General features: G+C 45.2%; 2 pseudogenes; one reads left to right on the top strand and one right to left on the bottom strand.

Annotated features, from left to right (window-relative positions):
* Positions 1 to 3,923: 3,923 nt before the first annotated feature.
* Positions 3,924 to 5,855, bottom strand: LOC118638922 (annotated as a pseudogene).
* Positions 5,856 to 9,122: 3,267 nt separating this feature from the next.
* On the top strand, positions 9,123 to 9,431 carry LOC118638263 (annotated as a pseudogene).
* The last annotated feature ends 10,808 nt before the right edge of the window (positions 9,432 to 20,239 follow it).

The raw sequence follows: 20,239 nt of genomic DNA, 5'->3' as shown, positions 1-20,239 counted from the left end.
TCTTGTCCTTAAACTCAACAGCTCTGGTAAACATTCAGGTCCCTGTCACGTCAGCCACCCGCAGGCCATCCTGTTCCAGGCCCTCCATGACCTGGAGCTCAGGGCAGAGATGGATGTCCTCATTCTTTGTTTTCTTTTTGTTATGGCAAACTCCACGCGCTTGACCTTAGGGAGTCCACAGCCAGAAGCTGGGAAACGGGCAAGAAATCTCTTCTGTGATCCTGTATTGTTTGCTGCTCCTTGTGGCCTCTGGGGTCCTTGGCTAAAATTTTTGGAGACCTGGCCAAAGTTGAATTGTGGGTAAGAAGAAGGGGGCGTAGAAGGGGGCTGTGGAGGAATAGGATCCGGTCAGAGTCAGGATAAGAAAGTGTACAGCCTGGGAGGTTTGGGGGTGTTAGTCATTTTATGAGTTCAGTGGGACCGAGGGGTGAAATGTAGGCGGGCTCTCTTTGTGAAGGCTGATGCTGGGGCCGAAGAGCATGAGATAGGTGCTAACCTACCAGCTGAGGAAGGAGCCATTGGGGCTGGTGTGGTGATTTGGGGAGGGGGTGCCATTCTCCCAGAGTTAGGTGGACATGAGGAGTGAGACACGGGCTTGGGAGAAAGAATAAGGTCTTGAAGACTCAGGTTAGTGCCCTGACATTGGAACAAGTGGGCACTAGATATACAGGCTGGCAGGGAACATGGAACAGGGGACAAGAAAGAGAAGGAGACAGAATTCACATTGGTAGTTTCCAGGGGAGCAACCTCTCAATGGGTACAGGGTTTTATTTGAGGTGATGAAAATGTTTTTATACTAGGTAGTGGCAGTGGCCACACAACATTGTGACTACACTAACTGACATTGAATTGTTCACTTTAAAATGAGTAATTCCTGCCCTGGCCGGTTTGGCTCAGCGGTTAGAGCATTGGCCCTTGGACCAATGAGTCATGGGTTTGATTCTGGTCAAGGACACGTATCTCGGTTGCAGTTTGTCCCCAGCCTTGTTTGGGTCATGCGAGAGGCAACCAGTTGATGTGGCTCTATCACATCGATCTTTCTCTCAGTCTCTCTGTCTCTCCCTCCCTTCCTCCCTCCTCCCTCCCTCCCACTCTATCTGATGATAAACAGAAAAATATCCTCAGGTGAGGAATAAAAAGAAAAATGAGAAAAAAAAAAAAAAAGAGAACATACTATGCAATTCCATTTATATAAAATTCTAGAAAATGCAAACTAATCTATCCAGAAAGACAGAAGAAAACTTATAATTCCACCTATAACTCCTGTAATTCTCCTATCTTTTCAGTAAAAAAAAACAAATGGAAAAAAATGGAGATTTGCCCAGGATCTCAGAGCTGCAAATAAGATAGTTATCCCCAGCCATCCTGTTGTTCTAAATTCATATACCTTATTATTACCCATGCCTATATTTTTTCAGTAATATATTTATGTAGTATATTTTTTCAGCATTTCAGTAGAAACAAACAGTTCATTATCTTTTTGCCTTTACCTGGGAAGACCTCCAATTTCCTGGGACTGAAATGTCCCAGGAATATACAGAGTTCCACAGATTTCTTTGGGATACTAAAAGCTGATTTAAATGATGTCACATTTCCTAGACACTCCACTCTAATCCAATATGTAGATGCTTTACCTTTATGCTCTAGGATATTTTAGACTTTCAAAATGACACAGTTTACCTATTACAACATCTAGCTAAACAATGACATAAGTTCTCCACGGTAAGTTTCGATTTTGCTTACTTCAAGTAAAATACCTTTGCTATCTCATATCTCAAGATGGGCAACTGATGAATTCTGAAAGACTCAGAGGAATCCTATCTTTTCCTCTTCCCAAAACAAGAAATCAACTTAGAAGATTTCAGGGTTTGAGTGGATATTGTCACAATTGGGTTCCAAATTTTTCATTAATGGTGGAGCCTCTGTATGTTCTATTAAAGTCAAATTGACCTGATCCAACTAAGTGGAACTCAGAAGGGAAACAAGTTAAAATCTCTAAAGGATTATCTGAAGCCCTCCCTCTGGAACACTGTTATTACAAACTTTATAACTTTTTATGTATGAAGATAAAGGAAATATTTTGGAAGTTTTAACTAAAAACATAGGAATAATCATAGACCTATAGGATATTATAATCAACAATTAGATTCAGTAGCCAAAGGGCTCCCTCTCTGCATGACAGCCATTTCTGCTATAGATATATATGCAAACAGAAAGGTAGTTATGAGCTCTCTTTTGTTTATGTTCTTTATTCTGTTGAATCCCCACTGAATTCTCCTCACACTTAACGTTTCTGTCAGTCAACTGACTCTTGCTTTCTGAGCCTAATATTACATTAACTCAATGTAACAGTCTTAACCCAGAAACTTTGCTAACTTCCTTGCAGGATAAAGACATCCACAAGCCCTGGCCGGTTTGGCTCAGCGGTTAGAGCATTGGCCTGTGGTCCAGAGAGACCCGGGTTCGGTTCCTGCTAAGGGCATGTACCTTGGTTGCAGTTTGTCCCCAGCCCTGGTTGGTCATGCGGGTGGCAGCCACTCGATGTGTCCCTTCACGTCGATGTTTCTCTCTCTCTTTCCCCCCACCCCCCACTCTATCTGAACAAAAAATGGAAAAATGTCCTTGGGTGAGGATAAAAAAAAAAAAAAGACATCCACAATTGCATTTTGCCCACTGACCACCTTCTTTTTTCTAGGATTGGTTTGCAGGAAACTCCTTGATAATACTTAGTTTGATTTACAACTGGCTCTTTGAAAAATGAACAGGGATGTTACTGAGTTGGTTATGCGATAACTTCCATGTTGAACATAATTGAAAGTTCTTATTTACCTAAATAAGATTTGCCCAACAAACTGAATTAATTGATCTAACCCAGGCTTGTCAATTGACCAAAAACCAAACAGCCAATATTTACACAAACGGTAGCTATGCCCTTGGTGTAGCTCACAATTCAAGAATGTTGTAGAAGTAGTGAGTCTTCTGAACTTTCTAAGGGCAACTCATAGAGAATAGAAAATAGCCCGGCCAGTGTTGCTCAGTGGTTAGAGCTCACTGTCAACCCATGCACCAAGAGGTCACTGGTCCCATTCCTGGTTAGGGCACATGTCCAGGTTGTGAGCCCAATCCCCAGTGGAGGGCATGCAAGAGGTGACCAATCGATGTTCTCTCTCATCAATGCTTCTATCTCTCTCTCCCTCTCCCTTCCTCTCTCTCTAGAAATCAATTAAGAAAAAATTTTTTAAAGACTAGAAAATAGATTGCAGAATTATTTGCTATCATATAGAAATTGAAACAGTTGGCAATTATCAAAATTCCAGAACATTCCAAAGCTGTCACCATGAAAGCAAAGGGAAATCATTTAGTTAGATGCTTCAATTAGAGAGGCAGCATTAAACAGCTAAATTATTTAGAGCTGAGAATGCTCCTTATTTACTAGAAAAGCAATAAAAGACTCTCTTTTATAGTTCCAATGGACAGCGGCAGAAGAAGAAAAGAGGAAATGACAACAAAAAGGAAGAATTGTCCTGGCTGGTTTTGCTCAGTGGTTAGAGCATCGGCCTGCAGACCAGAGAGACCTGGGTTCGGTCCCCGCTAAGGGCACGTACCTCAGTTGCAGTTTGTCCCCTGCCCAGGTTGGGTTGTGCAGGAGGCAGCCACTTGATGTGTCCCTTTCACATCGATGTTTCTCTCTCTCTGTCTCTTCCTCTCTCTTCCTCCCACTCTACCTGAACAAAAAATGGAAAAAATGTCCTCGGGTGAGAATAAAAAAAAAAAGAAAGAATCTTTGATCCAACAAGCAGATCTGGTTCCAATCAGAAACCAATCTCGTCTATAGAGATTCATTTACCTATTCTTTTTTTCTTTTCTTTGAGGGATGTACATTTATTGGAAACCTTAAACACTCTTCAGACAGAACAATGTCTTCAATCAAGGCTCTCAGGTGGCTTACAAAGAAAACTGAGATTGGGGATTAGGGACAAGGAGAGGAACAGCTTGGAGGAAGAGTGCTGGGGTCCTCTGCTCATCGCTCTTACCACAGCTTCTTCAATAGGTCCCACCATATAGAAGGCCTGTTCTAGGACATGGTCCCAAAATCTGCTGGACTCCTTTGATGGTCTCCTCTAGGGGTACCACCTTCCCCATTATGACCTGTGAGGACCTCAGCAACCTGGAATGGCTGAGACAAGAAAGGCTGTATTTTCCATACACGGGACGCAGTCAACTTGTCCTCCTCGGAAAATTCATTCATACCCAGGACAGCATTGATGTCCTGGAGGGATTTGTAATCCTGTAGGATATTTTGCACCCCACGGGCAACATCATACTGCTCACTGCCACCAATGTTGGGATCCATGATGCGAGAGGTGGAGTCTAGAGGACCCACAGCTGGGTAGATGCCCAGTTCAGCAATGGTACGGGACAACACAGTGGTAGCATCCAAATGGGCAAAGGTAGTGGCAGGAGCAGGGTCAGTCAAGTCATCAGCAGGCACATAGATAGCCTGCACAGAAGTGATAGATCCCTTCTTGGTAGCAGTGATCCTTTCCTGCATGGTACCCATATCAGGAGCCAGGCTTGGCTGGTAGCCTACAGCAGAAGGGATTCTGACCAATAAAGCAGACACTTCTGAGCCAGCCTGGGTGAAGCGAAAGATGTCATCAATGAAGAGCAGTACATCTTGACCTTCTTGGTCTCTGAAGTATTTAGCCCCAGTCAGTCCAGTCAGAGCTACCTGGGCATGAGCACCACGTGGTTCATTCATCTGACCGTACACCAGTGCTATCTTGGAGGTAGCATCTTTTAAGTTGATAACACCAGACTCAATCATTTCGTGGTATAAGTCATTGCCCTCACGGGTTCTCTCGCCAACACCAGCAAACACAGAATAACCCCCATGGGCTTTGGCAACACTGTTGATTAACTCCATGATCACTACAGTCTTGCCAACTCCCGCACCACCAAAGAGCCCAGTTTCGCCACCTTTGGCATAGGGAGTCAGGAGATCCACAACCTTGATACCAGTAACCAAAAAATTTCCTGTTCAACACTCATCTCAATGAACTCGGGAGCCTCAGCATGAATAGGAGCAAACTGTTTGGTTTTGATGGGGCCTCTCTCATTAATAGGTTCTCCAATGACATTCATAATTCTGCCCAAGGTCTCAGGACCAACGGGTATTTTATATATTTATTTTTATTATTATTATTTTTTTATCCTCACCCGAGGATATTTTTCCATTTTTTGTACAGATAGAGTGGGAGGGAGAGAGAGGAAGGGGGAGAGAGAGACAGAAACATTGACGTGAAGGGACACATCGAGTGGCTGCCACCCACACGACCAACCAGGGCCGGGGACAAACTGCAACCGAGGTACGTGCCCTTAGCGGGAACTGAACCCGGGTCTCTCCGGACCGCAGGCCAACGCTCTAACCGCTGAGCCAAACCGGCCAGGGCCCAACGGGTATTTTAATTGGAGCACCAGAATCCAGGACTTTCTGGCCTCTTACCAAGCCTTCTGTATCATCCACGGCAATGGTCCTTACTGTGCTGTCACCCAAATGCTGGGCCACCTCCAAAACCAGCCTGGTCCCCCTGCCTTGCACTTCTAGGGCATTTAGGATGGTGGTAGTCCTTCATCAAACTGTACATCCACCACTGCACTGATGACGGCCACGATGTGCCCAGTGGCAGTGCCAGCGAAGGAGATGTTGGGGCAGCATAGTCCCTGGCAGGCTGGAGCACTGACGGGGCGGCCCCCAGTAAGAGCTGAGCTTGAGGTAACGGCACTGACGGGCTGAGTCCCCGCAAGGCCCTGGAGGACGAGACTGCAGCCACACGACCCACGAGACCCAACATGGCGGACTCCAGGTCATTTACCTATTCTTTAACATATATATGAGATAACACATTGGGGTCCCAAAATGATGATTTCATGAAGTAAACAATATTACTGGAAACGTTCTCCTACTGTAGCTTGTAAAGCATACAGCAGATGTTCTATGTGTCCAAACATAACCCTGAAATATTATTCCATGGGTCCCAAGGACACTCCCCACTTCCTTTAGATCCATTTGAGGTATGGTCATTGCATTTTACTGAAACGCCACCAGCTCAAAAATATAAATATGTGCTAGTTACAGTTTGAATGTTTTTCTCACTGTGTTTAGGCATTCCCCTGCAGGAGAGCAACAGCCTTAGTGGAAGCTAAATTATTATTTGGAAAAAATAATTTCAAATTGGGGAATTCCATCTGAGTTACAGGAACTGGGGAAGTCATTTCACTGGGCAAATAATGCAATCTGTTAGTAACATTCAGCCTAGTCTACATTATTGTCATTGTGCCTATCACCCCAGTGTTCTGGATTCGTGGACCATACAAATGATACAAGTAAAACTCAATATTCAGAAGGTTTTAATCTTCTTTGCCCATAAGCTCTTCTTATAGTGCTCCTCAATTTAAAATCAACTTCTTTTGATAAGCACATACCTTTTCTCCTCATTCAATAGTCACTGGTCACCCTATGCACCTAGATGAAGGGACATATACATCAACCTTACTAATAGGAGACATTCTGCATTATTATCAAGAACTTATTAAGCAGCTTATACAGACTGATAAATTAGTGACATTTATTTCACAGGTATGCTCCCAGGAGACAAATACTTCAGAGATGACAATCTATATTGTTCATTGGAAACATATCAGTTAAAGACTCTCTCCAACATTGTTTGAAGGGACCTTATCAGTTGACTAATCACGAATGGACATCTGCCTCTGTCCCTGACATTTGACTTCTACATCAATAGAAGACTTCTCAAGGATGAAAAACAACTGACATCAAAGATAGACAGCTATCCCAAGACAATGACAAGACCTGTATACCTACAAATTAATGTTGAAATTAATTAGTTTGATTGTCTTTACCTTTCTGCTAAAATTAGTCATAATAAAATTGTACTTGTTCTTTTCTCAAAACTTGTATATAGAGCCCAACTGTTAATAATTGCTAAAGGTGTATAAGATTACTTTTGTATTATCAATGATACTCTTTTTTTTCCCTACAAGAGAAAGTTTATAAAGTCACAGAGTTAGAAGAAGTGAGCTGTAGAAGGAATGGGCTCAGGAAACAAGTTACAGAAGCAAAAGAAGGGTCTTTGGAGCTTAGAGGCGGGGAAAGGTAAAGGTAGTGCCCCTGGGAGGAAGAAGTTGGGTGGCGGAGGCAAAGATGTGTCCCTGGGAGAGAGAGCTGTGCTGGGTCCCCAGTCTTGAGGGTATTTATTTGGTGGTCTCAGGTGATGATCCCAATAAAATATTTATCAGCTTTCTAAGTGTGTCCTTTCAGGGTAGTGGCCTCCACTGATTGGTTGGCACCAGGGCAGGGGTCATAGTCAATGACGCTGGTCCTGATGTCAGCCTTGGGATCGCTTGTCTGATTTTGCTGCTTTTCCCCATCTGTGGTTGAAATGCAGCTGAAGCCTAGAGGTTATCCCTGGGGGGTTAATGCTTACGGGAGTGGTTGTGCAAGGGCCCACATGAGAGCCACGTGAGGCCATTCCTCATCCCCTGTTCCTTCTCCAAGGAGAGCTACCACATGACTAGCAATATGCCAGGGAAGGAAAGGTCAGTGAGGGTCTGAGCTGCATGATGGGTGATATGAAATGTCAGACTCCCTGGCTGGAAGGAGGCCCCAGCCTCAGGGGCCAGCAGCATTGAAAGAGTAGAGTGCCAAGAGGTATTGATTTAGTGTTAGTTTGAGTTTTTTATTCTCTTCTGCTTGAGGTGGCAGCATCAGGGTGCCAGCAAGCCAGGCAGAGCTAAGGCACTGGAAGGAGAGGAAATACCCTCCCCGCTCCTGCAAACTATGGGAGGCACCCCAAACCAAGTCTGTTCCTGCAACCCTGGCCAAGAACAGGAGCCGCTCCACAGAGCCAAGCTTATGGGGAAAGAGAGACCAGCTCAGGATAGGGGCATTCAAGGAGAGAGACCCAAAGCAGACCCGTCTCTGGTTTATGGAGACCCCACCCACCAGGCTACTTGAGGCTCTGCCATGTCAGGCTTCAGTCAAGTTGTCCAAGGCCAGGCAGGGAAAGTGACTCACATTGACTTGCACCAGAGAACCACCCAGGAGACCCAAGACCAACACAACAGGGGGCCAGATTCAACAACATCAGAGCAAAATCCAGTGAGATCCACAAATAGCAGATCCAAAGTTTGTGTTTTGTGTGTACGTTTCCTTTTTTCTACCTTCTGTTTTTTCTTTCCTGTTCCTGATTTCTCTGTCTCCTTTCATTCTATTCTTTTTTGCCTCATGCTCTTTTTGTTTTCTTTTTGTTTTCTTTGTCCCCTCGAATCCTTTTGGTCTCATGTTTTCAGTATATTCTTCTTTTCCTTTTGCAGTCTTTCTTGTTGTTTTTGTTGTGGTTTCATTTTGTTTTTGTGTTGTTTTCAGGTCAGTTTTGCTTTCTCTGGCTTTGTCCTGTCAGCGCCTGTGTAACAGCTGGCACAATGTGGTTGGTGCTGAGCCGAAGAGTCAGCAAGATGGAGGGCCGAGCCCACCCAATAATGGGCAAAAGCAATCAAAATTCCAATACAACAAAAGGGCCCACATGACCCACGAAAGGGACATTCTTTTTTTAAATATATTTTTTCTTTATTGATTTTAGAGAGGAAGGGAGAGAGAGAGAGAGAAACATCAATGAGAGAGAACATAGATAGGCCACCTCCTGCATGCCCCCCACTGGGAATCAGGCCCACAACCTGGGCATGTGCCCTGGCCAGGAATCAAACCAGTGACCTCTTGGTTCAACCACTGAGCCACATCGGCTGGGCAAAAGGGACATTGTTAGAGTACCCAGCTCAGAAGGTCAAGGAGACTGTGCCACTGGGTCCTACAGTAAGGTCACTTCCTCAAGACTGGGAGGCATAACAGACTTAATGAATACAAAGAAACAAACACAAAGAAACAGTAAAAGTAGGGAAACAAAGAAATAGTGTCGGGGCTGAGTAGAGGGGGCCAAGAGGGAGAGGGAAATGGGAGACCTCTGTGATACTATCTACAATTTAACAAAGAAGAAGAGGACATTCAGCCGGCCGTTGGGGTGCGGAGTGTCCGTCCTGGAGCCATGGCACAGTTCATGCGGAACCTCGTGGAGAAGGCCCCCTGTGCTGTTCAACACTGCTGTCACTTACTCGAAACCTCGACTGGCCACGTTTTGGCACCCTGCCAAGGTGGAGTTGATTCCACCCACCCCAGCTGAGATCCCTGCAGCTATTCAGGGCTTGAAAAAGACAGTGAGTAGTGCTCAGACTGGTAGCTTCAAACAACTCACAGTGAAGCAAGCTCTACTGGTTTGGTGGCCACAGAAGTCTGGATGTGGTTTCATATCGGCGAGATCATAGGCAAACATGGCATTATTGGCTATAATGTCTGAAGACCAGTCTTTAACATCTGTTTCTGTTTGGTTTATTATTTGAATGTTCTTGGACCATGAAAGATCAGAGGGTATTTGAATAAAAAAAAAATATGTCAAAATCAATGTTTTCTGTATCAAACACTACATGGGAAGGTATATACTAGGTTGGATTGTCTTTTGCTTTAATAACATTAATAAAACTCTAAATGCATGTCTTTGCTTAGCTTGAAAATGGAAAGCATATATATGAATATACCAACCTGATACATATATCTATGAGGATAACATTTTAATTTGAAGGTTGGAAATATATTTCATTTCCAGAAAAGTTGGGGAAAGGTCTTGAGAAAACTAGAGGTTGCTGCAGTAGGAGAACTAGTAATACCATGTACTAGAGTTAAATCATGTCTGTTGTTAAAGAAAAAATTTTGGATGGTTTCTCTTTGCTGAAGTCAGAGAAAGACCTTTTGACAACACCTGTGTCTGTAAATGTTGGGATATTTGGTGGTATTTTTTTTTTCTTTATAACATGTTTAATGCCAAGACAGTTAGTGAAAACCATGATCTACGTTTTTAATCTGATTTTCATATGTGTATCATCATTAATCTATCTGGTTTTATGATTTGTAGAACCTATGTTTGCTCAAATAAAATACCCTATGGATTTTTAAAAATAAATAAATAAAAATAAAAGAAGAAGAAGAAGGAGAAGAAGAAGGAGAAGGAGAAGGAGAAGGAGAAGGAGAAGGAGAAGGAGAAGGAGAAGGAGGAGGAGAAGGAGGAGAAGGAGGAGAAGGAGAAGAAGAGGGAGAGGGAGGAGGAGGAGGAGGAGGAGGAGGAGGAGGAGGAGGAGGAAAGTTTTAGAAGGTTAGTGGAAAAGGAATGTTGAGAAAAATTTTATATATAAATACTAGAACCTAATTATGGGAATATTCTTATACCCTAACCCAGCAAGTACTACTGTGTTCATTGAAATGGAAACTGAAGTGGCTATAAAAACATGAACCTCTATAACTGCTGCTGAGTCACAGGAAATTTACTTATGAGACTCTTACTGTCCTCCTAGTCTATGAAATTTTAGATGGTAATTGTATAATACAGCATTGTGTTCTTACAGCTTTGTTTCCATACAAACCTTAAGGTTACCATTTCCAACTGCACAACTAGTGAATATCAGATTAACCACAAATGGCACTTGAGTGCAGATGGGCCATTGTGAATGGGAACCCATCTCATGGTCAGATTGTGAAAACTGAAGATGTGTATATCGTTCTCTCAAACTCTAAGTAAATGTTATACTGCATTCAAAACACAAAAAAATGAAACAGACGGCAAAACTTGTATCAAAGTAGGTTATAGATTAAAAATGATCCAGAGTGGGTTTTTTTTTTCAATTTATTTTTTTTATCCTCACCCGAGGACATTTTTCCATTTTTTGTACAGATAGAGTGGGAGGGAGAGAGAGAGAGAAACATCGACGTGAAGGGACACATCGAGTGGCTGCCACCCGCACGACCAACCAGGGCCGGGGACAAACTGCAAATGAAGTACGTGCCCTTGGCGGGAACCAAACCCGGGTCTCTCCGGACCGCAGGCCGACGCTCTAACCGCTGAGCCAAACTGGCCAGGGCTGTTTTGTTTTTTTAATGAAGACCAGTGGAACGTGACTACTTCCCTTTTACCTGCTTTTCACTTTTGAGAAGATTCGGCCTTGAATTCCATCCAGGGTTACAGTCTTGCCCCATCCTCAATGATCCATTGTTCAGCAAGATGAACGCTGACACTAAGACATCCTAGGAATGAGCACATTGTCCAACTGAAAGGTTGGCCATCTGTGAATCTTTTCAATTCATTTATGACCAAAAGAGGAAAGTGTGGATGAAAAAGGGGCCACATACTAAAGCTGACAAGCTCAGGTGAGATTTACAAACGCAGGGACCTAAAATAACCACCTAGGATGGTCTGAAATGAAAATTTTCTACCTAAAAGTGAGTCATGGCTGGTAGTCCTGTCCTAGGCTGGTAGCTTCCCTGACAAAGGTCCATCTTTACCTTAACGAAGGCTGTCTATTGTCTTTGTGCATTGACAGTAACATACCTTTGGAATGTCAGGGTAATGTGCTTTTTTCCGGACCTCTCACTGCCCCGGAAGAGAGATCACAGGACTTCTCACTGTTGTTGTTATAATGTCAACTGTTAACGCCAACTATCCGGTACCAACCGATGTAAAAGAAGCATATGCCTATTTGTTTTACTTTTTACCCAATCTCAGAGATTTTTCTGCTTTGTTTTCTCTCCCCTCTTAATCTATCACCAATGGATTTCATGTAACCCTTTGCACCTCCTCCTCCTTTGATTGTAGTGAATACGATAAGGCGCACATCTGCTGTTCTGGAGCATTTGCTCTATCAGTTGAGATTTTGCTTCCTGGCAGTTGCCATCAGTTGGGTTCAAACAAACACATATGAATTCTCCACAGGTTGAAACATTTCTTACTTTGACAGCTGAAAATGCCAAGCTTCTTATATCAGAACTTTGTGTGTCTTTTTTGGTGACCTTCCCTCACCCTGCAATTATCTAGCAGCCTACCAGCAGTTGCTTCATCAGGACAAAAGAATTTTAGTTGCTCTGTTCTAGGAACCAGGAAAGAACACCAATATCTTTGTACAGTATCACATGAGGAATCTGAGCCTGTTTGAGGCAGAGTCAATAGCCCAGAGTCACACAGCCTACAAGTGGACTCAGAATGTGCCACATTCTGTCTGTTGGCACTTGGCAGCAATACTCCACCTTTTTCTGTTTTCTCCTGTATCAGAGGCACTGAAAGGTTAAACACTAACTCTTTTCCTAGCTCCTAGGAATTGAGAATTCAGATGTGAATTAAATTCAGCCTCTTGGTGCACTTGTGTGTAGTTTGGACGCTGGAAGAGAGATGGGGCCATTATTTCTGCTACTGTGTTGACTGATGGGTGGGCTCTGTCAGTTCTATGTGCAGAAGCAGGTGTGTCTTTACCTCTGGTTCAGGGCTGTGGCAACTCCCTAACTTCCATTTTTCTATCCCTTTAGTGGTTTTACAAGCACCTACTTCTTTGTGTTAAAGACTTTTCTGCACAAATGCTGATGGCAGGATTACTTGCAATAGTCTAATATTGGAAACAAGGCAAATGTCCATGAATGGGAGAATGGATAAACAAAGTTGGTGCATCTCTACAATGGAATCAACCCAAGAGATAAAAAGAAAGAACTATTTCAAGATATTCATGGTAAGAAGCCAACCTCCACCCAAAATTACACATTGTATGATTCAAGTTTTGAAAATTCTAGAGAATGCAAACTAAACTATAATGACAGAAAGCAGATGAGAGTTTCCTTAACACTTGGGGAGGGGGTGGGAGAGAAGCAGAATAAAGAGATACAAGAGGGCAAGAGGAGCCTTTAAGAGTGAGAGCCACGTTCATTATCTTCATTGTAACAACTTGTCTGGTGTATGCATCTGAAAAAGTTTAATAAATGTACACTTATAACATGTTAAGTTTATTACATGTCAACTATAACTCAATAAATGTGTTACAAATTATCTATATACATATAAAATATGGCTTAAAGTATAAGTTCCATAGAAAATACTAAACTCAAAAGAAATTCCTAACTGTAACATGACTTTTTCTTGCACATTTTTCTACTTGTCCACCTGATGGTGGCAGAGCTACTTTTTAGCCTGGAGCCTCCTCAGGAAGCTGCTGACTCCACCTCAGCAGCACCCACAGCCCAGCAGGGCCCAACTTCACCAGCATCAATCAGTCCACAGTCCTTCTCGCTGTCCACCCTGCTCACGCAGGACTTTGGCAGCTCCTCCATCCAGCCAGGCGTCTGCCCACCAAAGGCCAGCCCTCTGCAGGCAGCTCCTCCCCTCACCCTCTGTCCCTCAAGGGGCAAATGGTCACTCACACTTCCGGTCTCAGCCAAGAGGTCACTTTCTCAGAAGTTCTCTCTGTGATCTCCAGACAGGCTGAGACTCAACTACATGCTCTGGAAGCACCAAAACTTTTTCTTCACGCCCCTTCTCTGGATTCGAATGAACTCCTTAGTGCTGTGATTTCTCTGAGAGCCTGTCTCTGTTACAAGGTAAACTCCATGAGCACAGGGCCCGCATATGTCCAGGGAAACAGCCAGAGCCTGACACATGACAGGTGCTCAGTAAACCCTCATGAATGGATGAGGGAAACCACACAATGGCAGCCTGTCACCCTGTGTGACCCTTGAGGTCAGAGCATGTTCCTTATAGGCACGAAGGCGTTCATGTTCTCATGGGAGGAGGTCACCAAGTCCCCAGGGATGTTCCAGGGCTGGGTCTTTACTCTTCATACAGTCAGGAAGGAGGACAGGGATCTCCTAACAGTGAGGGTCAGACACCACTTTATTCTCAGAAAATCAGAGCCCTCCCCATTCCCACCGTGTGAGTGATGGCTCATCTCTTCAGGGCCCGGCCTCAGCCTGTGTCCTTCCTCTTCTCATAGAGACTTGACCTGGCAGAAATTCTGGATTCTCAACCCTTAGTAGAGTTACTACCAAGGGAGGAGAAAGCCCACTCTGACCTCAAAGGAATTAGGGGAAGACTCCCAGTCCCCAAAGTCCCTGGTCTGTGGGGCACCTACTTGTAGTCCCCGAAGACATCTCACCAGCCCATGGTGTCCTGAGCACCAAGGGGACCTTCCCATGCAGAATGGGACAGGAGAACTCAGGATCTGTGGGGGGCTAAGGATCCCATGGGGGCTTCCTCCCCTAACAGAAGAACCCACAGTGTCCCTTGGTTGAGTCTCCATGTGGAGATGCTCCAGCTTCTGGTCCCAGTGGAGACACATAGAGCCGATGACAAAGCTGACTTGGATACAACACAAAATGCCGTGATGGGAAACACATAGGGCATTTTGGGGATCAGCACTCCAGGCCAGCACCCTCTCACAAAAGCCTCAGAAGAGACCTCGCCAGGCCCTTCCTTTGAAACCTTGGGGACAGAGAGCTCCTCTGGAACAGCACCTCCTCCTGGAGGGAGAGTTCTCCTGACATTGGACTCATAATACTCTGGACAATGTCTGTCTTCTCCCTGGGCTCACCCTGCCCTGGGGTGGAGTAGGAAAGCCCCGGACTCACAGTGACAGGGCCCCTACCGACTGGTCTCTCAGCCTGGAAGTCATAACCCACCGCTGTCCAGGGCTCCCACTCTCTGGAGCCTGGTCAGTGTTCTAGGTGCAGCACCTGACATTGGCTGCAGGTCTCCTCCTGCCCTGCAAACACACAGGAAATGTACATTTAAACCAGGCTTTGGAATCTACTAGATTTAATCAATGAATTTGACAAAGTAGCAGGATACAAAATTAACGTTAAGAAATTGATGGCACTCTTATACACCAAGATGAACTCACAGAAAGAGAAACTGACAAAACAATCCTATATACCATCGCGGCAAAAAAGTTAAGATACCTAGGAATAAACTTAACCAAAGAAGTAAAGTACCTCTTCACAGAAAATTACAGGTCATTCATCCCTCAGAAGAGGGGATGGGGGGTGGGGGGGTGGGAAGAGATAAACCACCGAACTTATATGCATGTATGCATGACCAATGGACATGGACAACTAAGCCGGGGACAGGGTGGAGGGGTGGGGGTGGGGGGTGCCAATGGGGTAAAAAGGTAAAATATCTGTAACAAAAAAATAAATAAAAATTCATAAAAAAAAAAAAAAAAAAAGAAAATTACAGGTCATTGAAATAAGAAATAGAGGAAGATATAAAAAACTGGAAGCATATACCGTGTTCATGGACTGGAAGAATTAACATCATTAAAATGTACATACTACCCAAAGCAATCTAGATTCAATGCAATTCCCATCAAAATACCAATGACATATTTCACAGAACCAGAACAAATACTCCAAAAGATTATATGGAACCCAAAAGACCCCAAATAGCCTCAGCAATCTTGAAAAAGAAGAACAAAGTAAGAGGGATCACTTTGTTTAGTGGAACAGAACAGAGAATCCAGAAATTGACCCAAGACAATATGCTCAATTAATATTTGACAAAGGTGGCAAGAGCATACAATGGAGTCAAGACAACCTCTTCAATAAATGGTGTTGGGAAAATTGGACAACTACATGCAAAAAAATGAAGCTAGTCCACCAACTTACACCATTCATGAGAATAAACTCAAAATGGATAAAACACTTAAATGTGGCTTGTGAAACCATTAAAAATCCTAGAAGAAAATGTAGGCAACAAAATTTCAGACATCTTATGCAGCAAAATTTTCACTGATACATCACCTAAGGCAACAGAAACAAAGGAAAAAATGAACACATGGGACTACATCAAACTAAAAAGCTTCTGCACAGCAAAACAAATAACCACCAAAATGGAAAGGCAACCCACTGTATGGGAGAGCATAATTGCCAATGATACATCAGATAAGGGGTTAAATTTCAAAGTATATAGAGTGCTCATACAACTCAACAAAAGGAAGACAACCCAATTTGAGAATGGACAGAGGACCTAAATAGACATCTCTCTAAAAAGGACATACAAATGGCTAAGAGACATATGAAGAAATGCTCATCATCACTAATCATCAGAGAGATGCAAATTAAAACAACAATGAGGTATCACCTCACACCTGTCATAAAGGCCTCCATCAGCAACTCATCAAACAACAAGTGTTGGTGAGGATGTGGAGAAAAGGGGACTCTAGTACACTGCTGGTGGGAATGCAGATTGGTGCAGCCACTGTGGAAAACAATATGGTGTTACCTCAAAAAGTTAAAGATTGAACTTCCATTTGACCCAGTGATCCCACTTCTAGGAATATATCCTAAAAAGCCTGAACCACCAATCAGAAAGAATAAATGTACCCCTATGTTCATAGCAGCACTATTTACAATTGCTAAGATCTGCAAACAGCCCGAGTGTCCATCAGTAAATGAATGGATAAAAAACCTGTGATACATATGCACAACGGAGTACTATGCATCTGTAAGAAAGAAAGATCTCTTATCCTTTGAGACAACATGGAGGGACCTGGAGAGTATTATCCTAAGCGAAACAAGCCAATCAGAGAAAGACAAAGATCACATGATCTCACTTATTTGTGGTATATAATAAACAAAACAAACTGATGAACAAAGTAGACTCAGAGACATAGTAGTAGGGTACAGACTGACAAACCTGAGAAGGGGGGTCAGGGAGAGGGGAGGGATAAACAGCAGAACTTATATGCATGTATGCATTGACGTAGACAACAATGCTGGGGACGGGTGCGGCAGCGGCGGGATCAGGAGGAGGGGGTCAATGGGGGAAAAAGGAGAAACATTTGTAACAAAAATAATTTTTCAAAAAAACCTGCCTTTGGCTAAGGAGACAGAGAAGGAGCCTGATTTCCACCCCCTGCTCCAACAGGCCCTGCTGGGCCCCTCCCTGTGCCTGCTCTCTCCCACCTTCTTCTTCCAGGGACTGCATATGAAAGGGGCCGTGCAATGAACCAGACAAGCTCATGGGGCCACATGGTGGGCCTGACAAGCTCAGGGACCAAAAGCAATTGCCCAGGATGGTCTGATCACAAATTCCTAACTGGGAAGGTGATGGCAGGTAGTCACAAGCAAAGCCAATAGCTTTCTTCGCAAAGGTCAGTCTTTACCTTAAGGGAGCCCTGTTCCCTGTTCTGATGCACCTTGGATAACATCACTTAGACTCATCGGAGTAATTTTCTTTGCTGGACCTATTGAAGGCGTAGCCTCTGGGACCAGCGCCGAGACCACAGAGCCCTCATGTTGTCTGGTTCCCAGCAGACACTCTGTGCTGTAAAGGTTCAGTATCCTGGACCCACCAACGTAAAAATAACATCTGTTTCTCTGTTCTGCCTTTTATCCAATTCTACAGATTTCCCAGCTATGCTATCTCTCGCCTCCTAATGGATTCATGCAACATTTTTCACCTTTTCCTTTGATGACAATGTATAAAATAAACTGCACTTCTTCTCAGGATTTGAGAACTTGTTTCAGGCCTATGTTGTCAGTTTGGCTCAAATAAACTCATAAAAATACTACATAGGTAGCCCTGGCCGGTTTGGCTCAGCGGTTAGAGTGTCGACCTGCGGTCCAGAGAGACCTGGGTTCAGTTCTCACTAAAGGCATGTACTTCGGTTGCAGTTTGTCCCTGGTCCTAGTTGGGTTGTGCGGGTGGCAGCCACTCGATGTGTCCCTTTCACGTCGATGTTTCTCTCTCTCCCTCCCGCTCTGTCTGAATAAAGAATGAAAAAATATCCTCGGGTGAAGATAAAAAAATAAAATAATATAAATAAAATTCTACACAAGTATAAAACTGTCTTATTTTGACAGGATCTAGGAGCATCATTTCTCTCGGGGGTCTCTGTGCTGCTCCCCACCCATACTTGGCACCATCCATGGGCAAGGTGGGGTGACCACAGGAAAGCCCCCAGGCAGAGGACAGAGGCTGCCCCAGCGGTCAGGGAGCACATGGATGGGTTCAGCCAACAGACACAGAGAGGAAGAGTCTCCCTGAAACTGTCCCCGAGGACCAGGGAGCCCCCAACCTCCTGACCACCAACCACAGTCCTCTCTTCCCAGTATACTCAGGACACCTTCCTCTTCACGCCCGGGAACTGCAGGTCCTTCGGAGACCCCTGGTCCTGGGTCTCTGTCCCTGAAAGCAAAGCACATGCTGGTGACAACCTGAGATTGAAGAAGGGTCCCCTCTGTGGTCATCACCCATCTTGACCCCTTTTCACCCCAGAGTCATCTCTGTGACCTTCCTGCTGGGAGGAAATCCAACCGTCCAGAACATTTGAGGACACGGGGAAGACCCAGTGCCCAGCTGGGTTTCTGTGTCACAAACAGAAGTAATCCCCAGGTTGGGGGACCCAGGGGCACCCTGTGGGGTGCTGACAGGCCAAGACCGAGGCCCAGCAGAGGCCAATGCTGGGGTGAGCGGCCCTCCCCTCGGGGGCAGGGTCCCCACCGGCCTCGCTGTCCCAAGTGTGCTCCACAGGCCAGCGACCAACCTCCCCTGGGAGCTCGTGAGGTGCAGGGTCCCTGGTGCACCGCACACCCGCCAAGGCAGATCCTGCAGTTTAACCGGACCTGCAGACCCGCCCTGTGCACAGCAGGGGGGAGGATCCCACCCCCACATCGCGGGACCTCATTCTGGTTGGGCACCCAGCTCAGCTGGGCAGCTCCTGGAGCAGCATTTTAAAGATGTCACCTGGACATCACAGTCTTTACAAAATTTCACAGGTGATCCAGTGCATAGTGGGGGTGACATCCCTGTGACAAAGTTTTCTGGGGGATCCCCAAAACTCTAACTCTGAAGGGAAACATCAAATGTGAAAGAGAGAGGGCTGCGGGGGAGGCTACTGCGTACCTGACAGGGAGCCCCGGGCAATGCCGGGACCTGAAGGCCCCGGGCTAGTGCTTCTCTGAACACAGCATGTGAATGTATGTGTGTGTGTGTGTTCAGTTGCCTTAGCAGTTCCCAGGGAAACAAAACATAGAGGCACAGTAACCTGGAAGGAGGAGATGGATTTGTAGGAATGAGGGGTAAGAGAGGGAGGGTCCTGGGCACAGACCCCACCCTGGCCCACATGACCAGGTAAAACATTTGCCCCTGGAGGAGGCTAAGTGCACAGGGAAGAGCGACAGCAGACCCCAAAGTCTGGACGAGGTGCCTCTGAGCCTTGTTGTACCTCAAGCTCTTTTCCCAGAGAGAGGGACAGAGCAGGCAGCAGACACCATGGTGTCTCCTTCAGTTCCTACCTGCAGAGGACGTGTCCCCTGGCAGGGGCTCCTGCTGGCCGGTAAGGAGGGGTCAATCTCTGGGGGTGGGCAGGAGGAGAGGAAACAGAGACTGGCTAGGGTCTCCTGGGGAGGACAGTGCCCTGAGAGAGGACAGAGAGGTTCTGTGTGGACCTGGTGGAGAGGACAGAGGGCAGAGTAGGACGAAGGAGAGGGGCCTCAGAAACAGAAATCTCATAATCTGGACGTGATGAGTGGCTGGAAAACCTCAATGAATATTTATTTCTCAAGTTATTCATTGAGTAGTGAATTTTGAAAACTAATGATAATAATAACAATTTATGCAGGCAAATGGAGAAACATCTTAAACCAGGGGTGCTAAACATTGTCCTTCCCACCAGCCTCAGACATGGGACATACTCCCAGGAGGTGCAGGACTGGGAACATCATTCATTCACCCACAGGGGTTTGCCGCTGTTGCAGGCCCTGGGGGACAGGATCTGACTAGGCCCTGCCCACATGGAGCTCACGTTCTGTGGGGAGGAGACAGACAAGGAGGGATCTAGATGGGGTGGCAGGTACACACAGTGCCAAGAAGGGGACAGAGCAGGGACAGGGGAGAAAGTGGAGACAGAGGGTCTGTAGAGGAGGTGGTCAGGGAAGGTGTCTCCCAAGGGCTCCCCTGAGTGTCAGCAGGGGTCTGAGGGCTGTGAGGAGGTGAGCCTGGCAGACCCCTAAAGAACAGTATTTGAAACAAAAAAATATCAGGTTCAGAGGTGCAAGTCATGGTGGCCATGCTGCTGACTTTGACCATGGGAGACACACACACACGCACACACACACGCACACACTCGCACTCACATGCAGAGGAAGGTTGAGAAACTAAAAGAAGTGCTCAGGATCCAGGGTCCCTTCTTTGGACCCCAATACATTGATCCAAATATTGATCAATTTCTCTCTTTCTTTCCAGTCTTACTCTTAACTTTCTGGAGCCCGCCCGCCAGTGCCCAACTCTCTATCATATCGGCC

This window comes from Molossus molossus, unplaced genomic scaffold, assembly GCF_014108415.1.
Source record: "Molossus molossus isolate mMolMol1 unplaced genomic scaffold, mMolMol1.p scaffold_m16_p_21, whole genome shotgun sequence".
In the NCBI taxonomy this organism is placed as follows: domain Eukaryota; kingdom Metazoa; phylum Chordata; class Mammalia; order Chiroptera; family Molossidae; genus Molossus; species Molossus molossus.
Note: the sequence above shows the minus strand (reverse complement) of the source record. Positions and strands in the feature narration are given on the sequence as shown.